Source organism: Rhipicephalus microplus, chromosome X, assembly GCF_043290135.1.
Source record: "Rhipicephalus microplus isolate Deutch F79 chromosome X, USDA_Rmic, whole genome shotgun sequence".
Taxonomy (NCBI): domain Eukaryota; kingdom Metazoa; phylum Arthropoda; class Arachnida; order Ixodida; family Ixodidae; genus Rhipicephalus; species Rhipicephalus microplus.
In genome coordinates, this window is record NC_134710.1 from 54051777 (window position 1) to 54072329 (window position 20553).

The window sequence follows — 20553 nt, forward strand, 5'->3', positions numbered from 1 at the left end:
CGGAACATGTGCTTATCATAGTGACTTCTAGTTTAAAACCTCTCAACCACTACAAAAGGCACACACGTTACCGTGCCTGTTTCCTTGCGCGGTAGTGGGTGCATAGACCGTTCAAAAACATTCATACACTAAGTGTTTGAAGCATGCATTAGAGACAGGGTATTGCTTTTGCGCTAAACTTCTAAAAGCGAAGCTTAAAGGTCCCGTGATTTTTTTGTTATTGTTTGCTTGGGGCGCTTATTTGCGAGTTTTTAAAGCATCCACCAATTGTGCAATTCAATGTTTTACGCTGGTGCAATACTACGCTTCTGCGACGCAACAATACACGCGTTAAGGGGCCTACTCACAGTATATGACATTATCATGTTTTTTTTTTCGAACAGTTTCAAGCACCGGCATGGCTGTGTTTTAGAATGAAGACCTGTTTTTCGTGCAAAATCACTGGGTTTAATTTATGCACGCGCTGAATAAAAATATTATTAATTTATTGCATCCATCTCGACAGACCCCGACAGCAGTGTCGACACAGCATTTTCGCAAGAGATCACTCTTTTTTGGTATAATTAGACACCAATAAATATTCACGTGCTGCTCCGAAAACGCGAAGTTGGTGTAATAACTGTAGCACTGCATGCATCGTTCCCGTTAGTGACGCCTCTAATGACACTATACTTACTTTTTCAAAGAAAATGTGGAGCTTACATAGTAATATTATTATAAATATCAAAATTTGTTATTATTATAATGCAAGTAACAACATTATTATTAGCAAATGTATTATTGTCATATAAATATTGTATTGCTGCTGTTGTTGCTGTTCAAAAATTATTGAATTCAGTCGTAGGGATCGGCCGGTAGCATGACCAATGTCTCTAAGAAACGGATCTTGCAAGCGAACCAGCTTTTATGGACATGTAAAGGATTGCAGCCAGAACGCTCCCGTCACCTCGCTCAAGCCGGCTTTCGCTACAGCGACACAGCCAGTTACAACGGCTGGATATACATGGAAACAGATTCCACAAGACACTACTTCACTTCATACACAACGCCGGCCTAACAGCACACATCTAACAAAAATATTATGCCTTAAAGGCAAGTATTTTTCGCAATAAAAAAAAAAGAGCAGCGCCCTCGAGCAATGCGCAGTGCAGACACACCTGCCATGTCACAGGGGATGATGGCCCACTATAGCGTTCGTTTCTCTTCACTTTTATTATTATTCGGTAACTCTGGCAGTGACGCAATTAAGCGAGTCCAGAAAAAATTCATAGGCATTTACAATCCTCGTTTTGCTAGAAATTACTCTGGATCTCGTCCCAACAATACCAGATCATTATCATTGCCATCACTTATTATTATTATTATTATTATTATTATTATTATTATTATTATTATTATTATTATTATTATTATTATTATTATTATTATTATTATTATTATTATTATTATTATTATTATTATTATTATTATTATTATTATTATTATTATTATTATTATTATTATTATTATTATTATTATTATTGCAAGTTGGACTCAATAACTCAACAGTTTGATTGGTCTAATTTTATATCTGCTGGACCCACTGGTGAAGTTTATAATAAGATTTGCACGAAAATTACGCAGTCTTCAACACTCTTGTACTCGTATTAGAAGGGCTAAGCAGAGACGTAGTCGCAGCTGGGTGTCCCTAGATATTTTTGAAGCGATTTCTGACAAAGATTTGCTTTGTAAATGGTTTAAACGCTCCCCGGGTGATGCGGAACTCGGTATTAACTACATCGCAAGGAATGAAGTGGTTGCCCTCACCCGACTGGCAAAACGGCGATATTTTCACTATCAGCTTCAGTTATATGCCAGAAACCCGGCGCGGATGTGGTCACTGATAAAGCACATTTGTGCTAAAGAAAGTAGCGATGCTAAACCTACTGATGCGTTTACTGATGATCCTGCACATAAAGCTGATACATTTATTCGCGACTTTGCGAAAGTGGCTATTGGGGTATCTTCAGTGCCGGTTTCCCACTCTGGTTTAAATATATGAATACCTACCTCTGCCTTCTTCCCAACTTTAACAAAAGAAGAACTGGTTAGCATAATTTCTGGTTTCAAACGGCAGAAACCAGATGGTATTGATGGTATCTCTGTATCTTTGCTGCAGCGGAATTTGGACGCATTATAAGAGATTGTGCTCGTCATATACTTAAGGGATTTTCGGAAGCAGCTTCTCTGCCACCAGGCATAAAAACAGCAATCGTAAAGCCCCTTTATAAAGAAGGACCTAGAGATATCGACATATATGACAGTTATCGACCTATATGAGTTTTGCCTATCTTATCCCAAATAGTTGAGAATTTCTTATTGCAATGCATGACTTCGTTTCTATAAAAAATTTCGCTTATTTTAAATCGCCGCTTTGGTTTTGTTGCAGGTCGAGGTACCATCGATCACCTTGAAGAATTTTCCGATGAACTTTATGATGCTTTCGAACATTTTCTTGACCGCTTCCACATGGTTCGAATCGATAATCGGTTGCATTTCAGCAACACGCTTGCCTTTGAAAAGTGGTATACCACAGGGATTCATTTTATTTCCTCTTTTATTTATTTTTTTCATAAATGATTTCACTACTGCTGTTCCAAAATGCTTCGCATTTCAGTACGCAGACGACACTCTTGTTTTAACCAAACATGTCTGTTACAATAAAGCGTTGTCACTATTACAAGGGAGTGTTCATGAGGCTGCGTCATGGTTCACTATTATTTGCTTAGTGATTATTCGGTAAAAATGGAACTAATTTGCTTCAAAAATTCATTGAAAGCAATAGTGACAAAGACACCACTATTTCGTCATGCCCGTGATTGTGCTTCTTGTAAGTGTACTCTTACTAAATATGTTAATTCTGTAAAATATCTCGGTGTGTTCCTCGATAGTGACCTGCCTTGGAATTATAATTTGGCTTACATATGTCGTAGACTACAGAAAAGCTCATGGTTACTTTTTATATTATATAAATTGCGGCCACCAGTATTATAGTGGCCATTATACTTGCTACTGCGTACAGTGTCTTGCATTATGGCATCACATCATTTGATCTCTGTTCTTACCGATGGCAGTGTAGGGTTGATAACATTTTGAAAAACACATTGAAATCCATTGTTTACAATCGTACTTTAACATACAATGCAAGTTTATTTTCTTTACTTCACCCGCCATCTTTCAAAGCGTCATTTATTCAAACTGCGGTATTACGGCATTTATGGAACTCGTTCAAAAAAAGGGTGCATTTTCCTTCGTATATTGAAAAAAGTTCCCGATTTTTTTTGTACTATTCGTCAAAACACGATATGCAAAAGCTATTACAAAGGTCTACATTGCTTCTGTTTTTAATGACCTCCCCGACAGTGTTTTTTATCTCTAACGACGAAACTCAATTTACGAAATGCCCTAAAATCACTTTAATGCTGCACTTTTACCGCAAGACTATTTTCTTACCCTCTTTCATGCCGGGTATATATCTCGAAAGATTGCTCAATCCATATCTCAACATTCCATCGTGAACTTACTTACAGCGCAACACCAGAAAAAATACAGGACAGGGAAGGAGCAAAAGAGAAAGAAAAAAAAAGCGCCGTCTTTTCTTTCTCTTTTGCTCCTTCACTGTCCTGTATTTTTTCTGGTGTTGCGCTGTAAGTAAGTTCACGACGGATCCTAACCAACTGGCCCAACTAACCGTCTTTCTCAACATTCCCTTGCTTAGGTAGTATTGCTTCAGTTAGTTTGATGTTTGTATTACATTGTGTTTAAGTGTAGTGTAAAAGAGATACATGTCTTCTTTCCTCTATCTATTTATGCAGCAAGCTCTTTAATATGTATGTCATCTTTCGTTTGCCAATAAGCGCCGGGCCTAGTCTTCCAAGCTCCATCTGGCTTAAACAGGCTTGTTATCTGTGTTGTGCTTAAGATAACAATGAATATTATTATTATTATTATTATTATTATTATTATTATTATTATTATTATTATTATTATTATTATTATTATTATTATTATTATTATTATTATTATTATTATTATTATTATTATTATTATTATATAAACCCCAAACAGTGAGTAGTTGTCTTAGCAAAGGCGTAACTAATGTGAACAATGAAAGTTACTATAGCTATTACACCAACCAAATGTTTTGGAACAGCGCATGACTTCAATGGTGGCTGAGTATTCTTGGCGAAAACAAGCGTGTCTTAGGTGTTGGAATTGGACATATATAGAAATAAATAGACAATATGAATATTCGGCTTGAGCAGAACTCTAATCTAAGACTTCGCACTGAAAACACGTGCTCTACACTGTTTTCATAAAAAATGAACTATAATATTGTTTTGTAGTGCGTGCAGCCCCCATCACACATGTAAAATTGTGTGGCAGAAGTGTAGAATAATACCAGCATCGTACATTCGACTCGCACGATGAGTAGTTGCTTTGAAGGCCGACCGATTATCAAGTGAACAAAAAATGGTAATCATAATTATCAGCAACACTATAAAAAAAGTGTGCTGCTACGCATTTGCACGTGCAACCTTCTGGATCTCAGAAAAAAAATGCTCTAGCGAGCCTTTTGCATAGTGTTCTTACAAAATGCACTGACGGATAGTTTTCAACAGTACATGTTACGCGCACAGGCGTACTTGTGGCAGAGTGGATGAGTCCGCAGAGAAATTAAGCGAATCTAGCGACTGAGAAGACGAAGCGAACCAAGCTCGATTGCTCTAACGCAATTTCCTCGTGAAGGCGAAGCTCGGGTGCGCGTGAAGCTCTTTAATTGGTTTATGGCGTGCTAAATAGAACCCTGTTCATCGGTGTACTCCAGTTTTAAGAAATATCACATTGAATAAGAACCTTTTATTCACATCACGTGGCTGACGTGCTGTGCCCAATACGGGTGTTCTCCTGTAAAATTGCACAAATGAACAAGCTATATGTATACTTGATTCAGAAAAACAGGGCACCGTTTCTGGTGTGTTTCTTCGCGATAGAAACAAGTGCAATAAATATTTTTAATGTGACTGAGCACTAACACACAATGATGGCAGGAAAAGTATAAAGAATGTATGTGTGGTAATTGTAATGTAAATATGTAGAAAGAAAAGTGCACGAAAAGATAACTTGCCGTGAGCAGGGACCGAATCAATGACCTTCGAATTACGCCTCCGGTGCTCTATACCAACTTAGCTACAGTGGCGCTGATCACCCCGTCTATTTTATGTAATATATATGTCCATTTGAAGCCGAGAGCGTTAGTCGGTACCGACTAAAAAACCCAGTGATAATTTTTGGGAGTGTGTAACCGTGGCACTTTATGGTGCATGCAAATACACTTCCAGTTAAAATGCAATAGTACTGAAAGTTGGGCTTTTTGGTACGGGTGAATTTTTGGTTACGGCAAAACGACGAACACTGAAACAAGAGGGACACAAACGAGCGCTGTCTCGCAACTACAATTTATATTTGAAGAACACAAGAACGATAAAAAAACACAAAAAGTATCACCATTGAGGAGAATTGTCAAAAAAGAATATAAAAAGTTACTTAGAGTATCACTTGATGGCGCATGTGCTGAGAAAATGTGCGAACTCTTTTTCTGTGACATATAACGATGGCTCACTGACGCATGCTTCATACATTCGTTAAACATAGAAAGCCTTTGCCACTTTCCCAGTTATCTGGGATCTGTGCTTCGAAAAACCTTTGTATCGGCAAAAACAGATCGACAGCCTCATGTAATGCAGTGCGTTGCCAGATTCAAGGTTTTCGAATTCCTGAGCGAATTTCTGTGCTCTCTTAAACACACATTACTGCAACGGCCGCTCTGCCTCACGTCTGAATGCCCACATGTAAGAAGAATCTGCTAAACGATACCGCGCTTGAAGGGCACAAACGTGGAAACATGAATAATTACACAGCCACTTGTTTTCTTAAAATTTTACTCCACTCTACTAATAACCATTGAACCAATTCTACTGCTGTTTACTTACATGCGACAATAATCAAGTGCTAATGGGGTGCATGGCAATACTATCAATAAATATAACCTTATTATGTCCTACTATGCGGACAGTTTGTCCACATATCTTTAAAATGAATTGTTACTTTAAACCGTGCCAGTGATTACCCGTGTTTAAAAGAGAAACATTCATATGTACATCAAGGTCTTTCTTGGATTGTTACTTCTTACTTTGAATGACACAGAGCTACTCTTGTCTTTGATCGTTTTCTCTAATTTACCGGAGACGTGTTATCGCTAATCATCAACTTGAGACCTACACAGTATAAATACCCTGCGCATGTTGAGCAGCCTCAAGAAAAACAACCTTACATGCAAGGGCTGCGAAATTTTTACGTTTTGGAGTAAGCAAAAGCACTAATCTTACATGCAAGGGCTGCGAAATTTTTACGTTTTGGAGTAAGCAAAAGCACTAATAAGTGCGGGTGCCCCTGCAAAGGAGCTTCACTGCAAAACAAGTTTTTTTTTATACAAAAGTGTTTGTTGAGCCTCAGGAACTTTGCCGATATAAGCGAAAGTTCACAGGTACGAAGACGAAGTCGTCTAGATTTTGTAACTTCAGTGATTTGAGGAGATGAAGAATATTTGTTTTTATAAAAATTTTTGAAACTCTCTTCAATGGAGTCTTTCATAGCACACAAAAATCGGTCTCGAAACAAGAAATTTAATGGGAATAAACGGAACTCTCTCGCACTATGAGAAAATGACGCCCAGATTATAAATTCGGAGTGAATTCAGCATATACTCAAGTGTTCGACTACAATAAATGTTAAAAGGTCATCTCCCATTGAGTGACGCTACTGTTTAGCAGCGAACCAAACAGATGACGCTAGTTGTTGATGTCCAGAAGTCCTGGACATGTAGTAATCATATGGTGGTTTTTGGACGTTAAACTCCACATATCAATCAATCAAATCAACAATTACGATCGATCGAAGTTTTCTCTTATGAATATCTTTTACCGTGAGACGTTTTTTTTTGTAAATACAAACACACGCTCTAGTGAGTAATTTGGCACGCCGATTTCCCGCCCATAAATTGCATAAATCACATTTCAGTGTTCACCAATGCCGAAGCGAATGAATGTAAAGTTAAAGAACCCGAGGTGGTCGAAATTTCTGGATCCCTCCACTACGGTGTCACTCATGATTTATGATGGGTTAGAGACGTTAAACCCCACATATAAATTAATCAAATCACTATTTAGGTTCGATCGAGTTTTCTCTGAATATTTTTAGTGCGACACGTCTTTTTACGAATACAGGCACACGCTCTCTTGACTGATTTACCACAATTGTTTCCCCGTCCATAAAATGCACTGAATCACATTTCAACGTTCATCAATGTCGAAAGTAATGAATGTAAAGTTAAAAAATTCCCAGCTGGTCCAAATTTCCGGAGCCCTTCACTACGGCGTCTTTCTTGATTATATCATGGTTTTGAGATCTTAAACCCCACATATCGATCAATCAAATAACAAATTAGAATCGATCCAAGTTTTTTCCAAAAAACATTTTTCAGCATAAGACATTTTTTACGAATGAAATGCACTGAATCACATTTAAGTGTTCATCAATGTCGAAGTTGTTGAATGTAAACTTTAAAGAACCCCAGGTGGTCGAAATTTCTGGATCCCTCCGCTACGGCGTCTCTCATGATTATATGATGGTTTTTGGACGTTAAACCCTCCATATCAATCAATCAAATAAACAATTACGATTGATTGAAGTTTCCTTTTATGAATATTTTTGAGTGTGAGACGTTTCTTTATGTATACAGGCACACGCTGTAGTGACTGATTTACCACGCCCTTTTTCCACCCATAAAATTCACTCAATCACATTTCAGTGTTCACTAATGTCAAAGGCAATGAAAGGAGAGTGAGAGAACTACCAGCTGGTGAACATTTCCAGAGCCCTCCACCACGGCGCATCTCATAATAATATGGTGGTTTTGGAACGTTACACCCCCTTTCAATTAATCAAATCAACAATTAGAATCGATTGAAGTTTTTTCTTATGAATATGTTTTAACGTGAGATTTTTTTTATCAATACAGGCACATGCTCTAGTAACTGATATACCACGCCTATTTCCCACCCATAAATTGCACTGAATCACATTTAAGTGTTCATCAATGTGGAAGTAATGAATGTAAAGTAAAAGATCCCAGGCTGGTCAAAATTTTTGGAGCCCTTCACCATGGCGTCTTTCCTAATCATGAGGTGGTTTTAAGGATGTTAAACCCACATATAAATCAATAAAATCAACAAAAAGGATCTATCGAATGTTTCTCTTATGAACATTTGTTAACGTGAGATGTCTTTTTATGAATACAGGCACACGCTCTAGTGACTGATTTACCACGCCTGTTTCCCGCCCCTAAAATGCACTAAATCACATATTAGTGTTCATCAATGTTGAAGTTAATGAAGGTAACTTTAAAGAACCCCAGCTGGTCAGAATTTCCGGAGTCCTCCACCACGCCGTCTCTTATAATCATATGGTAATTTTGGGGCATTAAACCCCCCCATATCGGTCAATGAAATCAACAATTAGAATCGATCGAAGTTTTCTCTTACGAACATTTTTTAACGTGAGACGTTCTTTTAACAATACAGGCACACGCTCTAGTAACTGATTTACCACGCCGATTTCCAACCCATTATTTGCACTGAATCACATTTTAGTGTTGATTAATGTGGAAGTTAATGAATGCAAAGTTAAAGATCCCAGGCTGGTCAAAATTTTCGGAGCCCTCCACCACGGCGTCTCTCATAATCAGATGGTGGTTTTTCTGATGTTAAACCACACAAATAAATCAAACAAATCAACAAAAAGGATCAATCGAAGGTTTCTCCTATGAATATTTTTTAGCCTGAGACGTTTTATAATGAATAGAGGCACATGCTCTAGTTACTTATTTACCAAGGCAGATTCCTTGCCCATAAAATGCACTGAATCACTTTTAAGTGTTCATCAATGTCGAAGTAATGAATGTTAGGGTAAAGAACCTCAGCTGGTCGAAATTTCCGGAGCCCTCCACTACGACGTCTCTCATAGTCATATGGTAAGTTTGGGATGCTAAACTCCCCATATCAATCAATGAAATCAACAATTAGCGGCTCGATCAAAGTTTTCTCTAATGAATATTTTTTAGCCTGGGACGTTATTTAATGAATACAGGCACATGCTCTAGTGACGTATTTACCACGGTGGTTTCCAGCCCATAAAATGCGCTGAATCACATTTCAGTGTTCCAAAATATCGAAGGGACTGAATGTAAATTTAGAGAACCCCAACTGGTCAAAATTTCTTGAACACTCCACCACGGCGTCTTTCATAATCTTATGGTGGTTTTGGGACATTAAACACCACATATCACTCAATCAAATCAAACATTAGGATCGATCGAAGTTCTCTCTTATGAATATTTTTTAACGTGAGATGTTTTTTTTTTTTGTGAATACAGGCACACGCTCTAGTGGCTGATTTAGCGCGCCGATTTCCCACCCATAAATTGCACTGAATCACACTTTAGTGTTCATCAATGTCGAAGTTAATGAATGTAAGGTTAAAGAATCCAAGGTGGTCGAAATTTTTGGACTCCTTCACTACAGCCTCTCTCATTATTTATGAAGGTTTTGTGACGTTACACTCCCAATATCAATCATTCAAGTCAACAATTAGGGTGAATCGAACTTTCTCTCATAAATATTTTTCAGTGTGAGACGTTATTTTTATGAATACAGATACACGCTCTAGTGACTGATTCACCATGCCGCTTTCCCACCCATAAACTGCACTGAATCACATTTTAGTGTTCATCAATGTCGAAGTTGATGAATGTAATGTTAAAAATCCCTAACTGGTCAAAATTTCCGGAACGATCCACCATGGCGTCTCTTATAATCATATGGTGGTTTTTGGGATGGTAAGCCCCACATATAAATCAATCAAATCAACAAAAAGGATCAATCGAAGGTTTCTCTTATGAATATTTTTAAACCTGAGATGTTTTTTTAATGAATACAGGCACATCTTCTAGTGACTTATTTAACACGGTGGTTTCCTGCCCACAAATTGCACTGAATCACTTTTATTGCTCATCAATGTCAAAGTAATGAATGTTAAAGTAAAGAACCCCAGCTGGTCAAAATTTCCGGAGCCCTCCTCTACGGCGTCACGGTGTCTCTCATAGTCATATGGTGGTTTTCGGACGTTAAACCCCCCATATCAATCAATCAAATCAAACATTAAGATCGATCGAATATGAACATTTTTTAACGTGAGGCTTTTTTTTTATAAATACAGGCACACCCTTTAGTGGCTGATTTAGCACGCCGATTTCCCACCCATAAATTGCACTGAATCACATTTTAGTGTTCATCAATGTCGAAGTTAATGAATGTAAGGTCAAAGAGCCCGAGGCGGTCGAAATTTTTGGACCCCTGCTTTACAGCCTCTCTCATAATTTATGAAGGTTTTGGGACGTCACACTCCAAGTATATATCAATCAAGTTAACAATTAGGATCAATCGAAGTTTCTCTCATGAATATTAACAGTGTGAGACGTTCTTTTTGTGAATACAGATACACGCTCTAGTGACTGATTTACCAAGCCGGTTTCCTGCCCATAAAATGCACTGAATAACATTTCAGTGTTCATCAATGTCGAAGTTGATGAATGTAAAGTAAAAAATTCCCAGGTGGTCAAAATTTCCGGAGCCCTCCACTACGGCGTCATGGCGTCTCTCATAGTCATATGGTGGTTTTGGGACGTTAAACCCCCCATATCAATAAGTCAAATCAACGAATACCATTGATTCATTGATCGAAGTTTTCACTTATAAATATTCATCAGCGTGAGATGTTTTTTTATGAATACAGGCACACGCTCTAGTGACTGATTTACCACACCGATTTCCCGCCCATACACTGCATGAATCACATTTCAGAGTTCATCAATGTCGAATGTTATGAATGTAAAGTCTAAAAAAAAACCCCAGCCGGTCAAAATTTCCAGAGCCCTCCACTACGGTGTCTCTCATCATGTCATGATGGTTTTAGGACGTTAAACTCCACATATCAATCGATGAAATCAACAATTAGGATCGATCGAAGTTTTCTTATGTGAATATTTTTAGCGGGCGACGTGTTTTTTTTTAAATACAGGCACACGCTCTAGTGACTGACTTACCATTCCAGTTTCCCGCCCATAAAATGCACTAAATCACATTTCAGTGTTCATCAGTGTCCAAGGCAATGAATGTAAAGTTAAAGAACCCTAGCTGCTCTAAATTTCTGGAGCCCTCCACTATGGCGTCTTTTATGATATATTATGGTTTTTGGACGTTAAACCTTACATATTTAAGACACGTGTACATGCTGTTTGTTCGAAAGATAAATAATGTCAAATTTGTTTTATTACTTTTCACTCATTGTGTGTACAATTTGATTCAAGTTTTTTTTTGTGTGTGTGCGTGTTTGCCGTTGCGTGTATCCCATGATGCATGCGCGCATATAGCGACTATACTCAGCATGATCAGTTCCTTCACTGCTCATACATCATATACTGTAAGAATGAGTGAGTTTTCACCGGATTTTGGGATGTGATTTTTTATATTTCCGCGCGTTTTTTATTGGAAAAATGCTGCTGGCTCAACAGGTTTTTTGCTATCCACAATATGCTTGGAGGATCTTCAAGTTAGCCTGGGACCTCGGATTCGTTGTTGGAAATAAAGTAAACGAACATTTATCGACGCTGGGCTTGATTTCATTAAAAGCGCGCCCTTTTATTTTTTAATATTCGTGATCTGTAACACGCACGATGGTTGTATTTTCTACGGCGCAAATCTTCGTCGTCCGTTATTCGTGCTACAACCAAAACTATTGTAACGCATATCGAAGTTTCTGACTTACAGCTGTGCAGCGCACGGAAACGCGAGCATCGCACGTGTTGTGTCCTTCCTTTGGACCCCGTTTTATCGGCGCTATGGCTTCATTCAACGCTGTGAAGTCAAAACTTGATGTTACCTCGAAGCTGCCGGATGAATACAAAGTGTGTTGATGAATGCGTGTTGATGAATTCTATTTGCGAAATCGAGCGGGAAAAAGGCCACTCATTCAAGTTGTCAATCACGCTTAAGCCTACATTTGGTTCATTCAGCTTCCAGTGTCGGTGAGTGCAATAGGAGCGCGTGTATATCCAAGCAAGTGCGCCATTCCCGAGGCACGATTAATAGTTTTTCGGTAGAAGCTCCATTACTTTTCTGTCACTGTCTAACTGCAGTCACGGAGCATGTGTTGGAAATGACCGGGGAAGTGCATATCGCCTCACTTGATCAACGTAGCCGCTTTTTGTGTGTAGTCCTGACGCGAGTGAGAGCAATAAGAACAATGTTTTTCGTTCAATTGGCTTCTGAACAGCTATAGTCACCTTATTGTCTTGTCTCTCGGGATATCCTTAAAACCTCGTCGCAACAAGTGATGATGCCGAACGGAGCTCGGAGCAACAAAGTTAGCATATTGGATGCTATGTCTGTCCAGGAAGCTGCAAACTTTTTCCCATTTTCCAGGAAGATGCAAGATCTGTTATTACGACGTAATGTCATTTCAGAGCTTTTCAAGTGAAAGAAAAAACAGAAAGTTCATCGTTTAATATAAAGTTAGGCACTACGGAAGGCTCTGTAGTCCTTACGAATACAATAAGGTGCTATGTGGATAACCGCTCGTGCACTTCGTGTATATTGTATTTGCTACTGAGAGAGAGAAGGCATACTACAATTTAAAGTACAAAATGATGATGTCTAACCTGTGGAATATCAGCCTATTATAACATTATCAAATGTGTTTATTTATTTTAGGTTGTCAAAAGCTTTACAGGCACAGTAAATTAGATAATTAATTAAAACTAAGAAAAAACTGAGTATAAAAGGGATATGTGCTGGCTCCGATGCTGCTTAACATCGTTTTCTTGTCTCTGGAATGGAAAGTGCACGGCGCCACCAGTGCTTCTTTCCTTATAACGATTTCAATACACATTCCATTTACGTGCAGTCGTGGATTCCTCCTGTGAATATGTCCAGGTTGCGGCTTTCGAAATGTATTCAGCATAATAGAGGATTCTCAGGCTGAAAAGATTTTAAGTGAAAATCAACCAAATATGTAAAGCGGAAATCGAAAAGGTGCTGTGGCCTTGACTAGATAAAGTCCGCCAATCTGAATAATCTCGTAACTCGTGGCTTTGAAAGGTCAGCAATGCGTCCACAACTCACCGTTTATGGTGCATGATTGTTCAAACGAGCAGTCTAGTCCTCAACCCGCGCATCGTCTACTATGCGCAATTAATTGCACCGTCTTACGGCTCAGCCTTGTGTAAGACTCAAATGTATGACACTAGATGCTATATGAATAATTACCTCAATTCTTTATCTTTATAATAACCCAAAAGTTTTTAAGAATACACTAATCTCAACATAACCTGATATCTCGTAAATCAGCAAGATATTGCCAGAATTGTTAAAGGATAGCACATTACGATGGTCCCAGCTAACCTGCTCTTAACAATAATTTCGCTGGAGAGCCCCTTCTCGTAATGATACAAAATGACCTTACCCCATGGTGCTGCATCATGTCTTCTATTACAAACACGCAATCCGACCTTCGCTGACGCAAAGCCCGCTTGTACAGCTCTCTCTATAGCCCCTCAGGGCTGTTGCCACAGATCAAGTGGACAATCCACAAGCCCTACATTCATGTCATGTCGAAAGGAAGCATACACCAGGGAGGAGTAAAAGAAAAATTCTATACGCACAGTGGTGTCACGAAACACCATACTCGCTGTAATTAACAGCACATGATGTCATAGATCGCATCGGTGCACTACAAAATGATGCAGACCTATGTAACACTACTGGCTTGCTCAGTGCATAGCTGGAACTAAAGAGTGTTAGTACGGCAATAGAAATCTTTAGCAAGTAGCCACTTTCAGTGTTATATACTGTGAACTTCATTCAGGGACACAGTTGAAATCTGTTAAGCAGTCTGACCGACTGAATAAGTCACTTTTTCCAGTGCGTGACAACCAATCAGCCTCGCTCATGAACTCCGATCTCCACAAGAATCCTGGAAGCCGATCCTCCAGAGGACCACGTGTACACATGCTCCCACATCTCAGCTTCCTTTCTCGTGACCTTTGCCGGGTGAATGGCGTTCATTTTCGAAGGGTCCATGCTATATAGGGTGGCCCTGACACTGGATGTCACCTGCACCTGGGCACCTGCCAGTGACAGTGCTACAGTCTGTTTAGTCTGGAATATGTGCCCTTCTTTTCTTTGGGATTGTGCCCTATAGTTCTACGGATACTAGGTGCAAGATGTTTACAAAGGACCAATCAAAGTAGAATGTTTCATATGACATTATGTACATCAATGAAAGAGAATTTCGCAAAGACATCGACAAAACAAAGTTTATGTCGTTTTTAATTCCTAAAACCACTAAATGTTTGTGGGGCAATGGGGCACTCGGGATTGATTTCGAAAGCCGGGTGTTCTGTAACGTCGACTTAACGCATGCCTTTTTATTATTATTTCATCCCCTTGGAAATGTGGCCGCCCTGGAAACGAATCTAACGCACGCTCTCAAATCAGCAACGCTAAATCTAAGCCACTAGGCTACTACCACTGCGAATAGTAGATTGTCACCCTACCTCCCCAATAAATAGTTATACATGCATTTATTTGATGCCCAGCTGCGGTTTTTTTTCTGCAAATGCCTTGCCGCGAATACGTAGAATAATATAAAGAATTGACTGTGGTATCTGTTTGTTTCAGTATTTGCCAAGATTGCACACTGACCTGCATCATGGGAAATCCAGTGCGCAGACTCCCTCAACAACATGCACCTTTCGTATTGGCCCAGCCGCAGATACATCACTGGACCCCCTCCTGAGAACCTGTCAGGACCTTCACGAGGCCAGCACCTGGGTGGCCTTGGCTCAGGCTGGTCGACCACCTGACTTAGCGCGGTGGACCCGTGATCATCTGCAAAGATCACTTCGGAACGTTATCCAGGAAACCGAACAGTACCTTTTAATTTAGACTACGCCGCAGAGCATACTGGCAGCAAAAAAATCACAGCAAATCCACGGAGTGAATGATGATGAGTGGGGCTAAGCGTGCGTCAGCCCATCCGTGCTTCCATCCGTCCGTTCCTTCTTGCTTCCGTCCGCTCGCGCAACCATCCGTGTGTCCCTCCATGATTCCATCCGCCCGTCTGTCCGCACGTCCGTCCGATAATCCGTCCATCCATCCATCCGTGCGTCCGCGCATCCATCCGTCCGTCTGCTATAGTCTGTCTGCCCGCCCGTCCATGCGTCCGTTCGTGCGTCCATCGAGTGAACACTCTAAGTACCACCATCTGCCATCTCGCAACCCCTGTGGCACATACCCGCTCTATGCGGGTATGTGCCACCGGTGGTTACGCACTACTACATACATACGGAGGAACGACAGACCCCAGCCCTAAAAAGCTTCACTCATAAAAGCATAAGAAAAAGAAAGAAAAAGAAAGAACCATCCACACCTTGGTCCCTTACTTATTGCGTCTATACTCTATTCACAAACATCCGCGTCTAGCCGATATTCTTTCATGCCTCATTTAGTTTCTTTCTTCGTATTATCGGCTGAGCTTATTTATGTATTTCTTTAACTAATAACGCATTCTTGATTTATTTTATTTTGCGCGAATGAATCAGCTATAGCTGTGAAATGCTATTGTTACGGTAAAAAAGGAAAAGTGTTGTGAAGAATGATGGGAGAGGGGGTTGTGAGGAATGAGGGAAAGTGGCTTTCTTTTGTCTCCTGGTCGAATTTCCACTTTGAAACAAAATGTCTTGGGGCTATATAACTAAAACCATGAAGCATGCGATGCATGTATCTATGTATGCAAACGCCCCGAGGTATCCGTTCTTTTAAAGTTGTTGAGGGCAACATCGCCGAGCTAACGCCTGTGAAACCCTTCACTGCTTGTGTGTGGTGTGTGCGTGGTGTGCAATGTCCTTCTCCTTCTCTTTCTTTATTTACTCCCTTATTCCCCTCTCCCCAAATGTAGGGTAGCAAACTGGACGTAGTATAGTTAACCTGCCCACCTTTCTAACAATATTTCTCTCTCTCTCTCTCTTAATAGTGTCGCAAATGTTCTTGCACGTTGTTCTTTCGGCCCCTCCCGGTGACACGTTTCAAGAATAACTTTTTGTGTGTGTTAGGTCACTGTTTAAAATGCAAGATACTATTGTTACCATTATTTATAAATTTATGAAACTTCGCCCTCTTGTTCAAGATAAACTTGTTTAACGCTGGCTTATCATTTCTGCGAAATTCACGTGAATTTCTGCCGTAACTTCCAGCCATACCTTATAATGAATGATTATTTTGTATTTTAACAAACTTCCGACTCCAAGATTGCCATGTAGTTTATTACCTTATTTTATGCGGTTACTTTAAATTTTACGTTTTGAGTACGTAAACTCAGCACGTATTTTTCGTATCCGCTTGATGGACCATGCTAACTGGAGCTTTTACGGCATGGACGCCCTACTGTGCACTTTTTAAGGGCTACTGTGCCACTCGACAGCCATCGATTGCAAGGTGACCTTAGCTTGTGCTCATCTATTCATTTATTTTTCACTTTTCTACTGGCTTCTTGATTCAGTAAGGGCAAGGTAGCAAATTTGGCGCTATATCTTAGGACAAGTAGCCCCGCAGCAACCAGTACAAGTAGGAAAAAAGTGCCAGAGTTTAGCTAATACGCGGCACCATATTTAGATGGCAACGAAGACTTACGTTCCAACGCGAAGAAAAGGATAAGATATGCGACCCAGTAAAATGTAAAATAAATTGAGTGCCAGATGAAAGAGAGGTCAGGTTCGAGTTGACTCAGTGAAGATTGAGACCAAGTGTGTGACTGGTTTCTAACTTTTTATTTTGTATGACAAGAAGAATTCAGACTAATGCATAGTTCATATAGTTCGCTGGACTTTATATAACAGAGCAGAGTCGCCGATTCTTGGAGGAGAACTGGTATTGGAAGCTATCGAATGCTATTTCAATCGCCTACCCAGTTGTGGCACCAGAGAAGGGGAGCACGAGGGAGGCGGCTGCCCACCTCCATATTATCACCTTTGCTTTGCATCACCACCACACACGAGCTAACATAGCCAAAGCGCAATGCTCCCCTCTTCCCGGTAACACCGAAGGAACTCACTTGTTATGAACGGATACAGTTAGCAATTGTAACAATTATATAATTTTTGACTGTCAAGCATGTGTTAACTCGAGCATGCACAAAGAAAGGGTTTCGCAACTTCAGCGGATAGCAATATTGCCACCTTTCAAGCAACGGCTTTTCTTGCTTGTTTTGCCGCTACAGATGTTTTCGCGTTTCTTCGCTATCGATTGAATACTGTAGCGTCTTGCGACACAACAAAGGCATAACAGGGAGGCACGTGCATTGTTTCAGGCTTTTGACTATGTTATTCACGTTCCTTAATGACACCTCGTCGGGATGCTATTGTCAAGTTTGGCTTACCACATGCCCGGCTATGATCTCTATAACCTGTGCAGTTGCGAAAGTTTGGGAGTAAGCGCCGACCACTGCGGCTTTCACACGCGAACGTGCTCATGCGAGCAGCTTCTCCGTAGCCACACCATTTTTTTTCTGGCACGAAGTAACTACTCTCACTACACCTGCTGTTTGCTCTAAGATGACGCAGGTGGCGTGTTGTACTACTGTTTGAAGCTTCTCTGCTAAAAATGCGTGAAGTCTGCCTAAAAGCGCACTGGTCCCCTACAAAAGGGCTTCTAAACAACCACCGAAAATAGGGGGAAAAAAAAGCGCGTTATTATCTCCCAGTCTGTCCCGTCTTATCAGCACATTTCGTGAAGCTAGCAGTCTGTTCACGTGACGTCATGAGGCTACAAGCTCTCCAGTGGTCCATGTACGATGAATATAAGTTCTGAAATATCTAGGCAGTTGCACCCACCGGTGTGCCTTGTCGTGACCATTATGCGTGATCAACTGATTTGGCGTAGTTTTGAACGTCTCAGACTGCGGCCAGAGATGCCGGCCAGAGGCTTGCGAACGAAAGCATTGTGAGGTAGCTATACGATGTTACAGACACAAATTACCGCTACGATATTCGTTAAGAAGAGTTGTACATCACATGGAAGAAGAAAATTCGTAGTTCCAAGTAATCAGGTAACTAGTAATTGGTTGCGTGTCTTACACCTGATGTCAAGTGACGGACAATGCTGTCCTTCTTTTAAGTTTTCTTTTTTTTTCGGTCACACGCCAGAGGGCTCGGCGATCTTGTAGGAAAATGATGCATAAGATCTGACGATGCAGTTCTGACATAGTCAAATCATATCAGACACGAAACTTGAAATGAAAAGTGTTTCGAACCTGTTGCCACAGGCATCAACGCCCACCGACGATTGAAGCGTGACTAGGTGAGGAGCGGATGAATGGATGGATGAATAACTTTATTATCGTCCTTGTATGCGTGGGTTTAGCGCGCACCGGGACGCTCCCTCGTCGGTACAGAGAGACCTTGCCCTTCCGCCGTGTCGTACGCCCGAGTCGGGAGCGGACAAGCAACCAAACCCAAGAACTCAATGCGATTTTAAAGATTGTCTTTCTTGGGGACCTTCGACGCAAAAATTTTGCTCTGTCTGTCTGGCCAATTGTCTGTCCACCCTTAACGGTACCGGGCACTTTAAACGGCACCAGCGGATATTCCAAATGGCCGACTCCATCCGCAGCGCCCACCAATGTTGCTCAAGATTCAGCGTTCATACTTCTGCGATTTTCAATTAAAAAGCAATTATCGCGCATATCTGAGGCACCATAACAACACGTATATATTCTGTATGTGTGTCTTTTGCTAGAAAAGGCATACATAAGCTATTCTAAGGACCTTAGCGTTTATCACACGGCGCTGACCATGCAATGCTTTCACGAAAAGAGAAGTGTTTCCATTTCCAACGCTTGGTGGTGGTACCTACCCATCGCTTTGCGTTTTACACTTTATCACCTCCGAGACGGGCGCACACGCCCGTCTCAGAGCCGCGCGTTTCGTTTTCCAAGATAACTGCCAGATAGCGCTCATGTCTCACGTGACGTGACTTGGTGCGCTCGTTCAACTCCGCTGCACGCTCAAGGCACTCTAACGTAGCGCCTCCAGAATACCATTCACCAATTTTCTTGCGCAGAACATCAAATAACGTTTTTTTTTTTCAATCTCTCCAGATGCAAGACTATCGTCTTTCGACGACATTTGCAGGTTAACATGCAGTTACGGGGCCAATTTTTTTTCCTCTAAATAGTCGTAATTTTACGTATGTCAAAGTTGACTATACATTTTCTTTATGCTTTATCTGACACTTCGATAAATGGTTGATTTCCTCGTTTTTTGATCGAGTGCAATAAAGCGGGGGCATATCCAGGCAATCTGCCATCAGCGCTTGCGTTTATATAGTTCAGCACATTGCCGGGTCCACGAGGCATATCGCTCACTTTGGCGTGGCGGTTTTGTGCGTATCTTCCGTAAAGAAAAGGAGGAAGAAGGAAGGAGAGAGAGGTTAGCCAGTTCTCAGACCGGCTGGCTACCCTATGTTGAGAAAGGGCGTAAGGGGAATAAAAGATGACAGAAAAGAGACGTTGACGAAGAAAAAAATCTTGCGTAGTTTATTTATTTGCTTACGTGCTGTTCACTGTTGTGACATTTCAGAGCTGAACTAACGCACAGAATGTGTAGATAGCCGCACCTGTGACTGTCAACTGCCTTCGCTGGTGCACGGCGGGCCTTCTCTCGCCTTTGGTGACAGTGAATGCGACTCGCTAAGCAACGAGACGCTGCACTCCACGGTTGCCAAAGCGATATTCTCAAGTCTGTTGTGTCGCTGCAGTAGTTTTCCAGGGATTGGGAAACGTGAGTTGTCGGAATATTGTGCTATTGCTATTGTGCTCGTGATATCATGGTTTTTTTTATCTGTAAAGTTTTTGGTGTGTACAGAAAGTACACTATTTGGCTAATAGCCCTTGCTTTCTTCTTTGTCTTCATCTTCTCTCCCACACTCTATAAACGAGCCTTAAGGCACCATAAATTTGTGTATTGATAACGGCACGTAAAATGTAAGCAGTTAAGAAAATATTTCAATTTCGTGCCATGTAGGGCATATGTACGACGTCTTTACCGCTTCCACTGTGTGACGTCATATTTCTTATTCTTTTATTTTTTGCTGTTGTTTCTTACATACGTAGATGGCGACGGTGGCAACGAGCCGCCATTTACTGCATACATTGGCTTCTATAGAAGTTACGCTAACAGTTTACACATACCTTGGTTGTTATGCAGCCCTGGTGAAATGGTCCTGGAGTTACGGATCCAAAAACCCATACATGAAACGAATGAAATACACAACGCGAGAAAAG